A 19,001-nucleotide genomic window follows, 5' to 3' on the forward strand; every position below is an offset into this window, starting at 1 on the left:
TTATGACATCTAAGAAGCATTGTGTTATCAAAATAGAACTCATTCTCACTGTGCCACATGCATAGGAATATAAGGAGAGGGGCTTCTAATTTTTTTTTTTAATAAGCAATGTTGCACCTAAATTTTAGATTTTTAAAATAATTTTTACTATAAATCTTTATCCTTTTTCATCATCTAGTCTCATTTTACTGATTTACTGTCCCTGATCTACTTTCATCAACAATGGGATTTTGAGAGAGCCACCACTTGCTGTATTTTATACTTGCTGTATACTTGCTGTATTTGCTTTGATGTCTCATATCACACAGTCTGTAGAAATCTTTAATATCATTAAATGAATTGGTGTCCCTTTTAACTAAACAGCAGAGGTTTGTGATCTTACTGCTAAGACTCGGAAAATCATTATTTTTAAGAATTGTTTCTGTGTTCAAAATTGTAGTCATATTTCTTTCCTAGTCTGTCACACGCTGATGTAATCTGGAAAATCTAACAGGGAATGCTACAAGGGGAATTCTTGGGAGAAGTACATTTTTCAGCTGTGCTTTAATCAGAGCTGAGCTCTTCTGGAAAGGTGACTTATGCCTGCTCTGAGTTCACATCACTATCAGTAATCTTTTCCTTGTTCCTCAAAGCTGTATGTCCTGTTAAACAAAGATGCACACCATCCACAAGGCTCACAGGAGAAAGGCATTTGCAAGGTGACAAATGAGGTTGTTGGCTTTGCAGCTGAAGAGTCCCCAGACAAGTTCAGAAAGGTTCAATCTCTGAAAGCAGCAGTGATGCTGCATGATCGATAACACCAAGTAGGTTCATTTCCTTGCCATTTATTTTTCACTGAATATAGTGGGTGCAGGTTGGCAGAAGGGAGATACCCTGCCTGATCACCTTGTCCTTGTTGAAGTGCTTTTCTCAGGACAGAGAAAACATGGTCAGCCGTCCCAAATGCCCAGAGCAAGGCAGGGCTGGAAGGGAGAAAAGGGAGACCTCTCAAGCTATGGGAGCTCTTGTGCTTTAGGAAAATTTGGATCATGATAGTGACTTCTTTGTAAAGTGCTTTGAAGGGACAGGACAAAAACCAATATCTAGTAATGAAGTAGCAATACCTAGTTGCTTGCACCAACCGTTTTGAACCTTTTTCTGCAAATCCTCTTCATGCTGCACCTTACATGACTTATCTCCCAGCCCCCATCCTCCCTTTTGTCTGAACATCTGGTATCTCCAGAAGGCATCTGCAGACTAGGTTGACTTGCACCAGTACATCTGTGTGACTTGTAGACAGTAGGACAGTGGTTTTGAGCTTCATGCTTGCAGGGCACCAACACATAAAGCATGAATATGGATGAAGTGCTGCTGCGCCATGTGTGCTCACGCTGCTAATGATAAATATGATAATAACGGCAGTCCTACACTCAGAGAGAAAATCCAGCTCCCCCCATGTGCGGCCTCACTGATTGAGTCTGGAAAAGGCAGAATTCATCTATCAGCACCTTGTAGGGCCATAAAATACATTGACTTTTTAACTTCTTCCACTACGTAGAACCACATTTTTGTATGACATGGAAATTATTATGAGACTCTGAGGATATGCAAACCACTGACTGAATGGAGTGCCATTTCCTTTTATACTACCAGTGGAGAAAATTGTGCCATCTGAACCCACGTGCTCACCAGCTGATGAATGTGAGGCTACTAGCTTGCTCTTCATTCAGAGCTTTCCTGTCCATTTTCTCACCTGTGATCTATTTAGCTGTAGCATATGTGTGCTGCCTGAGCCAAGAAACCTGGAAGCACAGCCCTTGATCTGGCTAAAGGCTGTGGTGGAGCAAAACGGGTGGCTGCACACTATACCTGTTCATGGAGTGCCTGTCAGTGTGACACTGTCATTTGGACACAGCTGGCCCTTCCTGGACAAGCTGTCCTTCAGGAAGATGGTTATTTCCCGCAGGCTGCCCATGAAATCTGTGAGATGAGCAGACCCACAGGCACCCTGCTCTGCCTGCTCTGCCACTTGTTCCTGGGGCCATCCTTCCCTCACAGCAAGGGGTTGTGCTGTCCAGTCACAAGCAGTGAGCACATATGTAACACAAAACACAACCAGGCCCTAGGCAGTAGAGTTTGTGCCTTTAGAGTTCATTGAAATGTTTCAGCTCACGTGAGTGGGTGCCTGGTCATGCTGTCCCCTGGATATGATCTCCAAGAAGTATGGGACTTTCCTTGGATCATAAATGGGAAAGAAAAGTTGGGTGTACAAGACAGATCTTTGAAAGCTGTGGGTTTGAATTTTAGTTTGCTGAATACTTGCTTAAATGTCAAGTACAGAGTGTGAAAACTGATTATCTTTACTGTCTAAAGAAGAACTTAGCGGTTCAGCAAGAGATCATGATGAGGGCACAAAAAAATAAAGGAAGCAAGAACTTAAAATATTTGGTTCAGTGAAGTGAAGAAAGAGGAAAGTGCTTGGTTATAGAGACGTTTATTTTTTTTTTTTCCTCTGGCTGTTCTCACCCAGGCATGAAAAACTGAATTTCCCCATTAGCCTGGCTACATGGTCTTCTTGAAGAGGCCTGATCCTAGGAGGAGTTACAGAAGGAAAACCATGTTCCTAGTACCAACACCCTGCGTAGCAAGGACAAATAGCTGGTTGCACTGATTCCAGAGTTTTTCCGTGGCACAGTCAGGCAAACGAAGCCAATCGGCTGGCATGGTCCTGAACTTGCCAGTTCTGGAGTGAGCTGTGTCAAAAAACTGGGGCAGGCCACCTGTGTCTAAGGAAGAGGTAAGGCTGGAATATCCTGAACAGATTCACGGCTGACCTTCTCTTCTCAAGCAACTCTGTAAATGAGGGTACACATGACCAAAGCTCAGTCTGCTCCTTGTCACACTTCTACCTTTGTTCAAACTGACAGCTAAAATGACCAAGCTCCCAAAACTTAAACTGCTAAGCCTCTATTTGAACACATATTACATTTTTTTTTACCAGATTCTTTGCTGTGGTCATTTCTAGCGTAGGAAAAAATCCAAACTAATAATGAAAGATTTTGGGGTGTTTTTGTAGATTCACTTCCTGAAAGATTGCTTTGCACCTGAGTTTCTTAAAAAATAATGGTATCAACTAGTTTAAAAGAAGCAGTGTTCAACAAAGGACATATTATTACTTAGACCTGTGCAACCACTTATTTATGTTACAGTCACAAAGACATCTTCGCAGTTCGTGAAACAATTCTTTACAGGCTCTGGGAAGAAGCTAGATGTCCCTATTGGACAATATCTTCAGCAGCCTTTCATCTGGGATATATATTTATTTTTCTAACAGAAGCAGGCAAGGGGATATGAAGTGCAAAGCAAATGGTACCTCTCCAAAGTATGGCTCTTATTTAATTGTTTTAAAATCCTATTTTAAAATGTTCTATTCATTTAAATGTTGTGCTTGGACAGACTCCAGGGCTGTCTAATGTTAATGGAAAACAAGGAGAGTTTTTTGTACACATCTGCCTTTGAGAATTTTACAATAGTGGATATTTGTGTTGTTTCATTTTTGTACATACTTCCCCCTGAGGGAGAATTCTGTATCTGGAAGCACATGTTAATTTAACCCTTGAGTAGAGTTGCAGCAAGAAATGGTTTGTGTTTGCCCCTTTGGGAAACCGGTGGTGATGGTAAAGAAACAAGCTGTCAATGACTGAGAGTTTACTGTTGTTTCTGTCACCTGCTTATTTGAATGGTGAGCATTGGTGCATATACAATTTACCAACAGAAGCATATCCTAATATATAAGTTAAAAAATCCACTTGCTATTGTGTGAGTGAGATAAGCAGGATGTTGGAGAGATGGGTACCAACACTGCCACATGTAAATTTGTCTTGTCACAAATGTCAGAAGTGCTCTGTTTTTAAAGATTCTCCATTTTTAAAATAGAGTCTAAGACTGACACGAAAGGAAGAAGAAGGGAGCATGCCAGAAGACTTGAGAAATTGCATTGGTTTTCCAGGGAAAAGTACTGAATAGGTTAGTTTAAAGGGAGAAAAAGGAAAAAATAAGAATCAGAACATGAGTTATTTTCAATCTGTAATGCAGACTCAGCATGGGAGAGGAAGGATAAGATTTGGCGGATGAAAAAAACAATTTGCTTGTCACTTCCTACTGGCCAAATGTCTTCCTAATAGTTGTTACAAACACAGATGATCGTGTCAGCAATGGGAACCTACATTTAAAGAATAAACCTTGATCTTTAAATGCTGGCAGGATTAATACGGAGAACTAATGGTAGATACACTTTTCATGGTTGTTTTTGCTGTAACATGTTTGATGCAACAATCCACATGCAGCAGGAGGTAATGTCTTTGCACCCATTTCCAAGCCCACTGACACTTTCTCCCAAAGCCATTCTCTCTTCCTTACTCAGCATGCTCAGGTTACCAACACTTAGAGGTCTCTGCATCCTTGGTATTTCATCAGCATCTTTCTAGGCAAAGTTTTCTACTAAACAGTTCACATTCCCAGGCAGCTTTCTGTTCTAATTTCTTGGGTGATGGCATGAGCCAGTGCTCAGGGAATCACCTATTCCTTAGGCTTCCTGTGTAGTTCTGACTATTCAAAAAAATAACCTTTCTAAAGGGAAAATATTGCTTACCTAAACCAACCAGCACCAGCTCTGAGTTTTGAGATTTTTCTCAGTCAGCCATTCTTTGGACCACCAATGCAAACAAAATGTTTTGCAAAGAAAATTATTCACTTACAGCAAAAAGCAGGACTGTATCTGTACGTGATAAAAATGTTTCGCATCTGAGCAGAAAGCGTGCATGACAGCAAATTAACTTCAGTTGTTTTTCACACCATAGGTCAATTATTCCACTTGAAAATGAGAAATTGTTATTGTCTGTATCAGACAAATGAGATGTTTCCCATTCTAAGTTACCTAAAAAGTTTATTCATGCTGTTCCAAGAATTTAATGTCCGTATGAGATGTAGCATATCTACCTTAAATATTCAAGTAACAATGGCTCTTAGGATGACAAAACAAGGAAAATAGCATGATACTCAGCATCTGTATCTAAGTTTAGCAGTGACAAGAAATATATTTTCATTTCCACAATAATCAATTCATGTAAGATAATTTAGGAGATTATAGGACCTGCAATTGCTAGGATCATAGTTTCTTAATCAACTTTGCCGTTTTCTGTCATACAAGCTTTGTACTTTTGTTCATTAAACCTAACAGTTTTTCTCGTGGTCACAAAAACTACAAGGAAGAATTAGGGAGCCAGAAAACATATGTGCTTATCAGTTCTTAAGGCTGGCAAGCAGAAGTCAAGTTTGCACTTAGTTCCTGGATTTATTGTCTTGAGAGCAAAAGCTCACCTATGGAGCACAACCTGTGATTAATTACATACTAATAAAACACTACCCAGAATATTTAGATACTATTTCTGTGCTATTTGACATCTGTTTTTAAACTTTAGTGCCTACTGACTCACTTCAAGGGCTAAAACAGAACTGTACAAATGATCTTCCAAAGGACAGATGTGAAAAATCCCACAAACTTTAATAGCACCAGCATGGCATCTCTAGGGAATCCCTCACCAATCTTGGTCTTGGCTGATTTCCAAGCAAAGGTGTGCACCCACTGCTGCATGTAGGGCTTCTGCATTTGACTAAGGCCATATGCACAGAAAGAGAAAGAGAAAAAATTAAGCAAATTTGGGGAAATTGATTAAAACGGTGCCTGCACATTGGGGATCTCTAAGGTCAAGAGTAATGAGTGTGCAGGCTAAGGTCCAAACTTCCAAAGAAAAACACACACACATATCATGATATTCATAAATATAAAATCTTCATCTGACAGAAAATAAAATCAATCACTTGACTATCAAGTGAACAAGCATGCATATTTTGATAGAAGTTTCCTTAAAAATAGTTGCCAGTAAAACAGGATTTCTACCACAGAGTCAAATCCATCAAGTCTTTTGCTAATTTAGTTATAATTTGTTCCTTCAAATAGAGGCTCTGTCCCCATCAGTTCCTCTGACAAAGGAGTCCCTCTGCATCTGGAAGATGATCCAATTACAGTTTACAGACACTTGCAGAAAGGATGACTGACTGAAGATGAAGTCTCTGGGAGTGGGGGAGGGGAAGTGGGGGTGGGTACATTCTCATATGAGCAAAGTGAGGAGTTATACTTGTCCTGAAGTTTTGTAGGAACTGGAGTCATATCCTTGGGATCAGGTTTGGACCTGCTTTTTATTCTTCTGCTTCTCCCCTTCTCTTTCACTACACACAAATCACATATTTATATGAAAATAAACCCTTGCACTGGTTCTTATTAGTCTTACACATATTAGCTAAAAGGGTCCCTTAAATTAAAAGCTCTGTTTGAGGCAGCACTGGCAGTACAGACAGTGAAAGACTGGGAAATAAAAAAGAGACTGCAGGGATGCTTTACCTTGGGAATCCCACCCAGGGCAAGATCACAGAGCTAACACTGCTTCCTAGTTCCCTCCATGTACTGGGAGTTGTCAACATAACCAGGAGACTTCATTATCAAGCTACAAAAATGCCTAAGAGGAGAATTGCATGATGATGCATTCCCATGTTATCCCATGCTTGTCACAGGTGTTGAGATCCCTGAGCTGTCATGGGAATGTCCAACTGATGAGGAAGCATTTGAAGTCAACTAACTGCTGAAAAAGCCTATGTGCTCCTATTTGTTGCAAATGAGTTCTGCCTGACTCCCTTTAGGCATGGCAGGACAAATCATAACCCTTGCAGCTTCAGATCTTCAGAACTTCTGCCTCAGCCAGCAGGGCTGTGAGCTATTTGATTGCCTGGAAACAAGCAGGAGGCTTTATACTACAAGCCTCATGGCATAAGAATTTTAAGGTCTGGGCAGCTAGCCAAAACTTGAAGTCTTGTAAAACTTGTTTCAATAAAAGAAAGAGATTGATTATGGAGTTAAGATTTCCTTGATGAAACTATAAATCTATAAAGGATATATACACACTCATGTTTCCTTGACTACAAAAGGAATCAAACAAGAAATTAATTCTTCAGTCTCAATTCCAAACCTATTTTGGCCAAACACACAACTGAAAACTATTGTTTTTTGCTTTTCACTCTGCATTTCCTCTGTCACTCTACCATGATATCTGATGATTTCTTTTAGCTTTCTTAGTGTTTTTCTGTATTTCTTGAGAAAAATTCTTGAAACAACACCTTTCATACTCCTGAGCAATTTTAGCATAAAAATAAAGCAGAAGTCTGGTAATCTTTCTGTTTCCTCTCCTCTCTCTCTTTTTTTTATTTTTTAATTTTGAATAATGGCATTTAAATTGCAAAATGTCGCAGGTCTTAGTCAGTTCTTCTGTCCTATGCATTATCAGAGAGAATTATCACTGTTATGAACAGTAGGACTGATCAGTTTTGCTATTCAGCAGTACTGAACATCAAACTATCAAAAGAGGGTTTCTTAACATCAACAACCTTGCCAAGATTAGTATTTCAGAGCTCTCCACAACCTCAAACAGTATCACCCACCATGCCCCTCATACCATTGCGCATTTCCACTTCAGTACACCAACTGGCTCGGACAAAATTTCATATTAGTTTGCTTTCTTACCACACAGCTGGAAAAGCAAATGGCTTTGCTGATAAAGGTTGATTGTTTTTTTTTGTACTTTACTGCAGTACTTACTATTGGACACAGCTTAAAAATTTGCCACATTATGGGGAAGTTTCTGATCCTGATGATTTTGTGCATCTGTGCTGGCATGGCCATAACCTTTGGCCCACATCATTCAAAGAAGAAACCTCATTCTAACAGAGTTTGAGATAATAACTTAACAAAACTTTACTGACTCTGTTCCAGTATATCCTGCCCCATTCCTCAAAGGGATTCCAGGCCAGGTTGAATGGGGTTTTGAGCAATCTGGTCTAGTGAAAGTTGCCCCTGCCCATCATAGGGCAGAACAGTGGATCTTTAAGGTTCCTCCCAATACAAACCATTAAATAATTATATTATTATTTAGAATAAAATATCCTTAAATACAAATGTTGACACAATTTTAACTTTAGACATTCATATATTATGTAAGGCAAATCACTGAATAAAAAACCTCATTAATTATCCATTAAGGTTGTATACAATTACACAGTAGAAACTTTTCTCCTTCAGCTGTCCTCTTTGACACACACTTTATAAAGTCTTCTTCCCTGTCAGCTCATCTTTAGGCACAGGGAGACAACTTGCTCCTGTGCCTTTAAATTTCCTCCTAGAGGAATGTCCAGCTTTCTTGGACTCTTCTGCCCTTTGGGAGTGCCTCCAAAGAGACTCTCTCAATCTGGCCCCAAAATAGGTGTTAGAAAGAAATGGGAGAAAGGAGCAAAAAAAGGGAATGGAAAAAGAAGGACATATAGAAGGAAGGAGATGGATCACAGAACTGAAATTCTCTAGATACTAGCGCAAAACCAGCAAGGTTTCTGGTAGGTAGCATGGAAACCTTGGTTATATGCATACTACAACAAAAAATTTCTCCCATTATGGCTACATGTCCCATTGCACAAGAAACCTCAGCACCAGAGAAAATAAGAATTTTTAAATTAACAAAAGAGGTGTTCCTCTTTTCCCAAGTTTATTTGTGATGTTAATGTAAGTTTTACTAAATATGCACATGCGCCACATTTAAACTGGTAAATCAATAAGAAAATGGGAAAGGAGGTACAGGAGCTACATTTTTTTCCACTGAAAATGCTAAAAAGAAAAAATGTGCTTATTGGTGACGTAGAAAAACAATCTTAAGAATTCAAAATGCTTCATTTCTTCACTGATTTCTGCCCTTTTTCATTTTTTTCCAAGTCTTTGGCAGAGGATTAGGAAACCCAGAGCAGGCTCTTGCTGATCTCACACAGCTATTTCATGCTGAAAGTGCTGATCTAACAACCCTCAGGTGCATGGTTGGGAAAATTGTGATTATTGTTCTGAGGACTTGCCATGGGGCAGGTGACCATGGATTCCTAATGAGTACCAGATGGGAGCATAGCTCTTACTTTTTACAGAGAAGTATTTAGATGCACTTGGACAATAACTGTGATAGTCTGCAGATTAGTGGTAACATGAATTTTGTGTGAATTAAAACTATGTACCACTGCCAGGGAAAACACAAATAGAAATACCATGAGTTTCTAGAACCACACCTAACAGTTTTTTAAAATATTTGATAAAATGTGAATTTAACCTTTTTTGAGTGTTTCTTCCTTAGTCTATTGCTTATGTAAAGCCCCAGAATACTGGTTCAGGCACTAAGTGATAAAGGATTAATCTCAGCTGCCCTCAGATTCAGTCTACAACGAAGTTGCTCAATTTCAACCCCCTCATCTCACTCTACAGTCTGTGGAGAGAAGCACCCATCTCTTTGATGCTTCTCTGAAGTACTCTGAGGTGGTCTCTGTATCTGCCTAATTCTCTACATTGCCCATGAGGGGAGTCCTAGGCAGATGTCAATGCCTTAATCCAGAGAAAAGTCTTATTCCAAATGCTCTGTTTGCTGTTACAGATGGAGATGAAGAATGAATGTGGTGGTCATTCCTCCTCTGCCTTCTCTGTGAGCAAGTGGATGGGTTTTGCAATAGTGGTGTTGGCCTCCAGATGAAAATTACATTTTTTTTTCAAATCAAGGCACTACCAATTAGCAATAATCATTACTGATCAAAAGCTGTAGAGGTAGGCACCAAACCAAGGTATCACTTAAGCATGTACTTAACTTTAAACATGCAATTAATAGTACTGACAAGTACTTGTTTAAGTGCTCTGCTGGATCTAAGCCCTCTTCTTTTAACCAATATTCACCTTCCTCTTGCCAGTAGAGCTCTGACAGGAATGAATTACACAGTTGGGATGTTCTACATAAGAAAAGCATGTCTTCTGTGACATGCACAAAGATATAATTTGGATTTTAATGAGAAACTCTGCTTTTAAAATAATAGGAAGGAAAGAAAGATCAGAGAAAATTTCCCTTTCAACTTTGTTCTGAAAAGCCATGAGTCAATGTTTTTATTAAAACAGGCTGTGTTTCCTTCATTCTTTCCCCCTTAACTTGTAAAATTGAAAGTAGTTTTACAAGAAAAATCTACAATTCTATTTGGCATGCAGAATGCTAGAGAAAAGTCCTAAATTGGGAACAAAGGGAAATATTTTTATTTGTCGACTTTAGTGATTAAAAAATAGAATTTAGATCAAGAAGTCATAGAAATTGTTCCAATAAAGAAATCACCTGACAAAACCATTTTGCCTCTAGGAAAACTGATTTCTGATAGATGCAACACATCCAAAGATTTTTTAATATATTTTTGAACTTTTTTGCTAGATACTTTGTAATGGTTTTACTTCTTCTTTATTTTTAGAGTTGTGCACATTGCATTTGGTCTAAGATTGCACTACTCAGTGTTCAAATTGATGCTTACCGTGCAAAAATTCAAGAAATCTATATTTAATGTTCCTAGATTAACTGAACCCCCTATTGGAGATATATTTCCAAACTCTGAACTCAATTTTTAATTATTTACCTCAATCAATTGAAAGTTAAAAGATCAGTCAGTTGCTGAAGATGTTCTTGGCTTAACCTAAAATACCAATGATGTCAAAATGCTCCCATTGCAATGCCCAGATAGGAAAGGACCCAGACAATAACTGGAATGCTCTTATCTCACCTAAAAATCTACCGGAGCTTAAGATTGCTACTATCTTTTATAAAACAAGAAAAACTCTGGTGGAAACAAAATAGTTTTACAATAAGACTGAAGACTAACTCAGGCAATTCCAAACAGGGAAGGACATCAAGGTGGCTGTGTGAAATTTCCAAAATTAAAGAGATGATGTGGAAAACCCTACAAAGTAGTCATTTTTCTACTTGTTATGTAAGAGTTCAGTTTCAACCAAGTTGCTGACTTAAGCTGTGTCACAACATAATATAACATCCTTATGCATGTGAGCAGACAAGTTACTGCTAATATGAGAATTTTGAGAGAATTCCCTGACTTGTTTAACAAAAAACCCTCATCCACTGTAGTGCAAAGTCAGTGTTTCACAGATAGGAGAAGTACTGAGTTTTGAAATTGCTAGCTGAATGCACATAAAAGAATTAATTGCCTGCCCTGATAACCTACAGCAGCTGCAGCTTTAGCAGAAATAGCTTTCTGCATGGGTCTGGAGTCCCTGGGTGAAGGGATGTGTAGGGGTTTTTCCCATGGCTGTATGGGATTCTAGTAACTTTGTAGGAAGTCCAGACTTATACCTCAGTTTGAGATACCAAGCAATTCCTCTTAGAGGTAAATATATTGCATTCATTTTTAGAGAGGACATTGTCCAATTCTTACCTCTCAAATTTATATCTCTGTAGAGCATTTATCGATTTCAGTGAGATTTTATACAAATACACTGAATCTAGCACATTCAAACTCCTCCTGTTGTCCACTTCTATGCAGTTGTTGCTGCTTTTATTGACCCTTTCCTCCTGAGAAACTTGTGAAACAAGATCCAGATGTTAATGTCAAGCACTTTTCCTACTTCTCTTTATAGACCATTACTGTTTCTTAGGACTCTTCATCTGTAAATACCTCCAGAGTACTGCTTGACTTATAATTTCTTAGTTGATATCTGAATGCAATCCTATGTTCTAGGATAACCCTGCTTGAGCAGGAAGGTTGGATCAAGTTATCCATTCTGTGATTCTTCTCATTCAAATTCATTTTGTTCTCAGGATGAGCTCATCATATTAAAACACCATCTCTACTTCAGTGGCTCAAAATGTAACATTATTCAGCAGACACCTAATCCTTCTCAAAGTAATTGGGAAAACCAGGATCTATTTGTTTTCTCTGCTCATTACTCCTCCCAAACACCATTAAAATATCAATTTACATGCTTTATAAAATAATAAGTAAATTTCTTTTAAATAAAAATTATTCTGCTTAATGCTTTAATATTTAATACTGAAGGACTCATTATTTCCAAGTTCAAATAGAGGTAGCTGTCAGAATCAACTGTTACATAAATTGCAGGTATAAAATATAGATTTCAAAGGTGTTAATTATGGATCACATTTTGAAAAACTGCTAGTTAGGGTTTTTTAGGTACTTCCTTTTTTGGGAAGCTACCAGACTTTCTTTGGACCCTACCAAGTACTGTAGTGTCCATTTTTTTATGAGGAATTTGTTGCCCAGCTCCAACAGCTGATCTGACTGTCAGGTAAGGTATTCAAAGAGGAAGGCTTTGAAGTGTCCAGGAAGTAGGACTCTTGGCCTGCTAAGAGAAGTCTTTGAATTGCAGAGATTTACCACAACACTGTCACCACAAAGATATTTATTCCCTATTAGACACTGGATTTTGGAACAGGATGGTGGAGGAATAAATTGAGTACTTAAAGCATTTTGCATATACTTTTGGAAAAAATTAGGAGTTGAATGAAATGTATTTTTGTCAAAAGTTATACTCATTGTTACTTAAAACTTATGGGTGGTGATTCCACCTTTTTTTCTGATGAAAATTCTGGGGAGAAAAAAGTTATCATTATCTCATCCCGGAGAAAAAAAGGTTACCTTTCACCACTTTAAATGGTATGGTTTATTTGGTGAAATTTATTCTTGATATTTCCAAGGTACTTCAGTAAATCAGGACTGTGCAAATTAGTACCACAGATCTGCCCCAGAATGACCTTCTCTTTCTATATAACTATGTTCACAGTCTTTTGATCTGTTTCTAACCTAGCTATGCCTCGTTATATTTAAAGAAATACAATTCTTAGGCCTCTCTTCAAACTTGACAGAGTATTAACTTCCAATTTAGAAAATTATTGGTCAAAATTCAGAAATTCTACTGCCAGAGTCATTATTCCAACTCTTAAAAGGAACTATTGGTATATTATGAATGCTAGAAGGAACAAGCTGCATAGAGCAATGTTGATAATTGCTATAATATGGTTGTCCTTAGTCTTAGTTATTCTTGTCCTACACTTCATCTTGTCACCTATCTGATGGTAAATAGACTTTCCTCATACAAGTCCTAGCAAAAATTAAAGGCCTTGTACACCCTTAGCTTTCCCCATTGCAGAGATGCTGTAAGCTTTAGTTTCACAGCACTGTACCAAGATCTCAGGATCCTGGCTGCTCAGGATCCCCAGGGTTCCTGAATGGTTCAAGCATTCTGCTCCCCTGGAAACTTCTTTGAAGAACTGCTGCGACAACTATGAGGCTTATATGTCTATCTCATTATAACATTTTTTTCTAAAAGGGTAATGCAGCAGAATCTCCTGACAGGAGACCAAGGTATGGCACTGCAGATTCCAGTAAGTATTTATTATAGCATCTTTTACTGTTCAAATTCATAGAATCATAGAATGGTTAGGGTGGGAAGGGACCATGTCATCTATTTCCAACCTCCCTGACATAGCCAAGAACACCCTTCACTAGACTAGGCTGCTAAAAACCCCACACACAATGGCCTTGAACACTGCCAGGGATGGGACATCACAGCCTCTGTGGGCAGCCTGTTCCAGTACAAAATTTCTTATTGTGAAAAATAATGTGAATGAGCTACATAGTCCATAGCTGATGCCAGTGGGTATTACTGGCCCTGGGCACTTGTGGAGGCTCTTGGTGTCTTAAGCTCATCAGTTCTTGTGGATTCAACAGGACCATCAGTCTCTGGAGCTCCAATTTTGTGACACTTTCACATTCGACCTCTCAGCACAAGTTTTTGCCTACCCTTTAGCCTGCTTTGTGGGAAATCTTTCTCCATCCACACCAGTAGTTACATACACAGTCTATTCACACAAATTCACACCAAAGGGGTATTTAGCACTGGCTCACCTGCTAAGTGAAGGTAGCAACTTAAGGTGGATCATACAGTACACAAGATGATAAATTAACAAGAAATTAATGTAGTTTTTTACTGTTCTCTCACGTATCAATAAAAATCTCTTTGTGAAATCCAGTAATCTTCATTATTTGAACAACAGAGTTTGCTATGTCCATTGTTCTTTTCAATCATACACTTAAAATGTATGTATTGTTTGTGATTTGATTCTGAAAGGCTTACTTGCAGATGTCAGGGGGAATACCTGCCTATGCTGTTCTGAGCAAAATTTACAGGACTGGGCACTATCTTTTGAAATGCATACTGTGAAATATATGGATAAAAAACCCAGGCACATTAATATACAATTATATTGTAATTGTAAAACCTTACTACCATGTTAATACTGCTGTCTTGCATCTAGTGTGTGATGCATTTGAGAAAACATATGGTACATAATCCTTTCCAAATTGTTTTAGAAATGAAAAGGTATCCTCTATGAACCTATGTCACTGAGGAAGGGAATGTTTCCTTATTTCTCTGGGTGCTGGAACCCCATGATGAGCAGATTTGCATAACAATTAACCTCTAAAAAGAATTTATAACCTCTCAGCTGAGAAATGAGCTTCAGGGTAGTTAAAAGGGGACACATTCTTTATTAACATGACTGTTTGTATAAAGAAGACATCAAAGAAGCATAGACAGAGCCTTCATACCTCTTATGCACTATAGAGAGTGCACAGTGGTGCTTTGCTTCCATTATTTCCTGCAAAAATGTTAGGGGAGGTAGAGAGAGAGGAGGGGAGAGAGAGAGAGAGAGAGAGAGAGAGAATGAGAGAGAGAGAGAGAGAGAGAGAGAGAAAGAGAGTGAGAGAGAGAGGCTTTGTTTATCAACATAAAACTCATCTAGCCTAAAAAAGTATTAAAAAGATTAAACACTCCATTGTTTTTGTGTTCATACAAAAGTGCAAGAATCCCCTTATTCCTTACAGCTGTCCTGCCAGGCTGACAGTGGAGATGTTCTGTTTTCACTTACTGTCTCCCTGGCTCTGGGGTGTGGACAAGGAAAACACAAGGGCAGGGAGCAGCCATGAATAGGACAACTTGTAATTTAGAAGTGCTTGTGGTTTCACACAGCCAGGGCTAGTCCTAGGATAACACACTACATCTGAAGTTAAATCCTCTCTCCCACAGAAGGGAACCAGTTTATTTTGACCATTTGTTTTGTCTTGTACTCTACTGTAGGGCTTTCTCTCAAACATTTCTGTATGTTACTCACAAGTCAACATTTGGTGTCCCTTGAAGCCTAAAGCCTTTCAGCCTTATTGAAGTGTGTGCTCGCTTACTCGTTTTGACAGGTATCGATAGACTCTGCTTTGCAAAGCCTGCCCCAAACAACTCACACACTAATGAAAGTGTTCTATCCAGAGATACTCCCACTGCTGCTTCCCTCTGCTGTGACCATCTATCTCCATTACTCAGCTTGTAGTGAGAAGGCATAGCTCTGTTTTCAGTGGCCTGGTGCTTGCCTCATGCACAACTTCCTGCAGAGTGCTCCAAGTAGAAATAGCAAATGGAGCTACTGAGGAGGCACAAATACACATCACAAACTGACAGAAGGTCTTATCTTCTGTTTCCTGAAAACTGAAAAATTTTTGGCATTGGCAGTAGAGACATTAAACCTTAACAGTAAATTACAAGAATAAAAACCACTGGCAAATCAGTGACCCACTATTTTCAGCCTCAATTTTACACTGGAAATCTTACAAGAGAATCTGCTATGGGATTTAATTCCCTGGTTTTGCAATCCCAAGTGGCTAGAAAAGCTTTGACCAACCAGCCAACATGTGACTTACTTAGCTAGGTTAAAACACTCATGATGCCAGTTTTTATCCATTGGGCAGGATGCAAGTAATGAGACAGAGTTCATGCAGCATTTTGTCCCTTCAGCCAGTCCGTATGCTGCTCTCAGGAAAGGGATTACTGCAGTCCCCAGGTGCTTACTGAAGTGTTTTGTACTATTTTGAGAACATATTAAGTTTGGTATTTATGATTTTACCTATCCATGCTAGTTTTTATATATAGTTTATATATATTATATACATAAATATCCATACATTGAACCTTCTTTTTGGAAGCATGGTCTTTTGAGCACCACTTAACATCTTTGGTGATAGCTCAAAACATAGAAAAATGGAGTCATATGCTTTTGGTTGAAGGGATCTTTAAATATTGCCTGGTGCTGTCCTGTTGCCATAGGCAGGGATCCTTTCCACCAGATGAGGTTGCTCAGTGCTCCATCTAACCTGGCCTTGAACACTTCCAGGGCTGGGGCATCCAGCATCTCTCTCACCACTCTAACAATGGTGATGAAACTTCTCTCCCACCACTCTTATAATGAAAAAAACATTCTTACATCCAATCTAAATCTACCCTCTCTCAGTTTAAGACCATTGTCTCTTGTATAGGCTTTAGTAAAAAGTCTCTCTGTCTTTTATACTGAGAGGCTGCAAAAAGGTGTCTCTTCTCCAGGCTGAACAACTCCAACTCTCTGGGGCTGTTCACTAGATTTCAACATCTGAAATGCAGTGTCGTGGTTTATAAATGTGTATTTAATGTTTTTCTTATTGGAGAGGTATTTGACAAAATCAGGTAACTTTGTAACTAGAAAAACTTAGTCATGAACCAAATGAAAGACAAATCTGTTATTCATGGCATCCTTGTCTTGGTCTTATAATACAAATATGTTCATCCTTCTCAGTATTTCAGCTGCTGTAGAACAAGAAAACACACAGGTATTTTCCATCTCATGTTTCATTTTTATCTTGTAGGTCAACCTTGTAAATTAGACTAATGTCTCTACTGCCAATGCCAATTATTTAGGTGAATAACATCACAGTCCCAGTACTGCTCATTTCTTTCACGTGAAAAGTCCTTTCCATTGCATTCTAATTCAGCACTCTGCTGATTTTGAATTCTTTCTTGCAATTCTTACTAGACTTCTGGCTTGGCTGAGGAAAAAAGAAATCCCTCTCTGTTCTCTCACTGATTCAATCATCCCCATAAATCTAATTACATTGTTATAAATCTTTATCACCAGAAGATAATGCATTAACAAAGGCCTTTATCAGACCACCTTTCTTTTGTCCAGGAGAGGGAAACAAACCTTTTTTGGCCATTATTTCTATCTTCAATTTTTTTGTTACCTACAGCAGTAATTTAGCTGAATAGTGTCAAGTTTATCCATTTTGCTGTTTGGGAGAGATTTGTCTGGGTAGCAAAGGCCCTGAGAAAGGCCATTTCTGCTCTGTGCCAGAACAACACATAGAAACAGACTGCTCAGAGAAATGGTGGAGTCATATCCTTGGAATTCTTAAAAAAATATGTGGATGTGGCTCTTGAGGGAACAGTTTAATGTTGAACATGCTGATGGAGCTAGGATTGCAGTTGAACTTGATGATTTTAAAGGTCTTTTCCAACCTTGGTGATTCTATGATTCTATGCAAACAAATCAGCACAGACTCACATGGATGGGTTTTGCGTCTCCCTCTGCTTACACACCCTGGGTGCTACTGGATTTCAGGGATGGCTGCCCCAAATCCTAGGCCAGAGTAAACTAATTGCTCAGGTTTTATGTGGGAGATGGGAGTTGTTCTTTTCAGAGAATATGTGGCAATATATATGAACTTGAAGCATTTGAAATATCCTTAGAGACCTTGACAAATAGTTTCTCATCTCTGAGACAGCTGTTTAAAGGTGGCAGTCTGAGAACAGGATACTGGGAGGCAAGACTTCTGACTATGTAGCCAAATCTCCTACCAAATGACCTAGCACTCCCAAGAATAAACATCCCATTCAAAGTCACAAAATGCAGTTTTGGCTTTGAATCATCCAGAGCTCATAGAATTTGTGTTTAGGTCAAATAATCTTTGTCAGAAGTGCCATTTTGGCTTACACTGTTTTAAAACTTGGAGAAGACAGAGAAATGTACACTTGATATTAATTAGACCATTGTCAAACTGTTATTTCTGGTTTCCTATGAGGCATATATTATTCTGCTGTTCTCTGTCTCAGTGACTCAATCTTTTTTGCTACTGATTGAATCCTGATTGATACTGGCTCTGAAATCTCAGCTCCACTGCAGTGATGAGGAGTTGTGCCAGTGCTTCAACTCTTGCCAAGGTATTATGCACTGAGTGTTGTTCTTACTTATCTTTACGGTGACACTGCTGAATGTCTTCTAATATCATCAGAATTCCTCAACATCTGTCTAGCACTTAGAGTATTAGATTTCTGGTTTCTTTCTATGAAACATTATTGTTTTTAATTGCACGAATAAGTTTTTCAATATGGAAAGAATTGAAAAATTGAAGTGAGTGAACAGAAATTTTAAATATTTAATAATACAGTTGTGATTAAGGGACAACTGACTGGGAGACCAGAACATGAGATTGCAGAGCACCGTGTTCACCCCCTATTTTTCAGATTCAAAACACACTCTAATACTATAGATAACTGAAGACAATGAAAATAATTAAATCTCATAATTCAATTCTTAACCATTTGTCAGTAGAGATAAAAAAATATCTCCAATCACCATCATTACTCAATCTGGGGGCTTTGCTCTCCTCTGTAGCACCGAGGCTTGAACCTGGATCAAGGTAAAAGTATTGGACAAGAGCTAAAATGCTCCTAAGCACCTGGAAAGTGACTTGGTCAGTGTAGCCTAAGATTTGTCACTGTTTCTGGTACCAGCTCAAACTCAGCTGGGTTTGTTTTATGAAATTTGGGTGAGCTTCAACATATGTCAGTCAGAAAGAGATTGTCACAATCCATAGACCAGTCTCCATTAACCTGTTTCTAAGACATGTATGAGACAAGGGTTGTGCTTTCCTTTCATTCCTTTTACCAATTTTTCTGAAGCAATGACCACCAAATTTTAAAAACATAATCTCTGTCCCACATTCTGAGAGTCTGTTTAAAATGTGAAAATGTGTTTCATTTTGAAGGGATTGAATAATGTTAGGTATAAATTAGAAGATTCATAAAGTTTAGGCTGATCACAAAAGGGCACTCACTCACCAGTCCTTTTAATCTTTTTTCTTAATGTGTGTAATTAATTTTAAAGATGAATTCCATCCTTCCTAACAGCCTTGGTTAT

Source organism: Lonchura striata, chromosome 2 (assembly GCF_046129695.1).
Source record: "Lonchura striata isolate bLonStr1 chromosome 2, bLonStr1.mat, whole genome shotgun sequence".
Taxonomy (NCBI): Eukaryota; Metazoa; Chordata; class Aves; order Passeriformes; family Estrildidae; genus Lonchura; species Lonchura striata.